Raw genomic sequence first — 2941 nt, 5'->3', positions numbered from 1 at the left:
CTCTGTGGTGAACCATGGTGTAACTGATACAAACAAGTGGTTAACCAGTCCTCCTCCCCTTCAAATATGTCCATTAGATTATCTTCTTGCTTTCCTGATAGAAAACCCACATTATCCCCCAAGTACCTTAGTGATAATTGAATGTCCCTCCACAATAAAATCTTCCTGAATATCCAGAAATTTTGGCAGATCAGTGACCTTACCAATCATTCACTTGTGCAACCATCTTGTGTTTGTCTCTTCCACTTGGAATTGTCTCCCCGTCCATGATTTTTCCTGTTTCCTTTGACCTTTTCTTTTGCCACACCTTTTTAACATGATTGTCATTCTCCTTCACCACTTGTGCATAAGAACCCCTTGTCTTATTTTAGAATCCACAAAACCATTATAGTGAGGTATCAGTCTCAGACTATTGTTATTTATCCTTTCCTCCTTAAACTGTACATCCTGTGGTCTTCTCGTATTGGCTTCCAACGCAAGTTCCTTCCTTTCCATGCCATACTTAGGTAAGTTGACGTATAGTTTTGTCTTTCCAATCCATATCTTATCTAACTTCGATTCCAAGAGTGTTGGGATAGTAACACCTTGGAAACAAACAAACCATATTGCATCCTGATGAGGACAAGGCAAGGAATAAGGGCAAGGAACCTTTAGAAGGACTTGGAGGACCTATGGCAAGGGCTAGAACAAAGAAGTCCAAGGAAGCTCTTCAACAAGTGTTAACCATGCTATTTGAATTTAGGCCCAAGTTACAAGTGGAGAAGCTTCGGATTGTTAATTGCACCATGTTCCAAGAAGAGTAGAGGGTGCCACTTTTGTTGAGTGGTTTTATTAGCATTTTGTTAGTTGAAATAAAGGCCCAAACTTATGTTAAAGTGACTGTTAAGAAATTGGTTTATCAAGGAACACCACCTTGTGTGTGACACCAATTTCGGAGGGATGATTCTTCCAACCCCCTTCTTCATTCTCCTTCTTCATCTTTCTAAACCTTCATTCTTTAATCCTAGTTGAACACCATTGTTATCATCTTCATTTTCCATCCAAACACATTCAAACTTTGAACCAAATACCTTACATTCAACCCTCCATAAACTCGTCACTTTCACTCTCATTCAATAAATTTCATAAAAAAAAGAAAGAAAAACCTTTGAAAATACATCTTCAATCCTTGTGCATATGGGTTTACATCATTTTGGTTATCAGAGCTCCGGTTCAAGGGTTTTTCAAGAGTGCTTCGGTTGAAATTTCTTGGTAACATCCTTCTAATTTCTTCCTTGCCATTTTATATTACCTAGTTCATGCTATTTTTTTTTATTGAGGATGAACCATTGAAAAAATTAGGCCTTTGATTTCTTATTAAAAAAATAGAAACTTATTTTAAAAGAATTATTTAGGCTGGATGGTTCATGCTATAATAGCTAATGCAATCCTACCCCCCAAGGGTATTGGATAGAAGACTCCAAGAAGCTTGGGCTAGAACTACTAAAGAAGGCCCTAGGGTTCTCATGAAACTTAGGGTAGATTTTTGAGCCCATGGGTCAAGGTTGGATTCACTCTTCTTTGTAAATATTAGAATAGGTTTTTTTCCTTCTTTTGGGCCTTGTATTTTGGCCATTCAAGTAGTATAGGGTTTTAGCCTTGTATTTCAGGGCATTTTGAGTAGTCTTTGTAGTAGGAACTTTTTTTTGTATTTTCATGTATTTTGTCATGGGGTGAGCTTAGCTATTATAGGGGTGTGTAGCTAAGCTCTAGTTTCTCTTCTCACGGAGGTGAGCTTAGTTATTAGAGGGGTATGTGTAGCTAAGCTCTAGCTTCTCAAGGAGGTGAGCTTAGTTTTTAGATGAGTGTGTGTAGCTAAGCTCTAGCTTCTCAAGGATGTTTTCTCAAAGAAGCTTCTCAAGGAAGTTTTCTCAAGAAAGCTTCTCAAGGAAGCTACCTAGTCTATAAATAGAAGCATGTGTAACACTTGTTGTAACTTTGATGAATGGGAGTCTTGTGAGACACAACTCAAAGTTCAATTTCGTGCTCCCCCCTCTCTCTTTCTCTCCCTCTTTCTTTTCCTCCATTGAAGCACCCTCTCCAAGCTTCTTATCCAAGGCTCCTCTTGGTGGTGAAGCTCCTTCTTCCATGGCTTATTCCCTAGTGGATGGCGCCTCCTCTCACCTCTTCTCCTTTGTCTTCTACTGCATCTCCATGGTGGAAAATCACCATTAAAGGACCTCATTAAAGCTTAAAGATCCAGCCTCCATAGAAGCCCCACAAGCAAGCTTCCATCAAGTGGTAATCAGAGCACAAGAGCTTCATGTAGGTGCTCCTTAAACCTCCATTAATTTTTTTGCTTTATCTTCTCTTCCATTGTTGTTTCTTGATTTTTCTCTATGTATCACCTCACATGTCTTGTGCTAAATGTTGTTAACATGATTCTTTAGAGTTTCCACCGATTAAACTTGCTATAGAAGCTAGATTTTATTTTCTATGGTTCAAATTTCTTGTTCTTGTTCTTGAACCATGAATTGTGTTGAGTTTAGGTTCCTTTGAGTTTTGTCTTGTTATTTTTTGTGGATGAAACCTAAACCATAAAATTCTTACAAAAATATTAAAGTAGAAGAAAACCTCAAAAATCTAGAGTGACTTGTTCACCTATTGTAGTTTTGTCATAGAAGTCATGTCTAGTCATGAAACTTGTCACATAAGATTTCTTATGTTGTGTTGAATTTTATTTTCTTGTTTCTTTGTCTAACCCATTTGTTCATGAGTGTATGAAATTATTTTATCCTATTATTTGATTTGAGTCAAATCTTGCATGTTAATTAGTCCTTAACATGTTCATGCAAAATTCTTAGAGAGTCTTTGATTGTGAACCTTTTCTTGAACTTTTAGGTTTCCTTATGTTTGTGTCTATTGTGAATTTGAGTTTTGGTGATTGAATTGCTGGCTGAAA

Source organism: Glycine soja, chromosome 19, assembly GCF_004193775.1.
Source record: "Glycine soja cultivar W05 chromosome 19, ASM419377v2, whole genome shotgun sequence".
NCBI lineage: Eukaryota > Viridiplantae > Streptophyta > Magnoliopsida > Fabales > Fabaceae > Glycine > Glycine soja.
The sequence above is the reverse complement of the archived record's forward strand: the minus strand, read 5'-3'. Positions refer to the sequence as shown.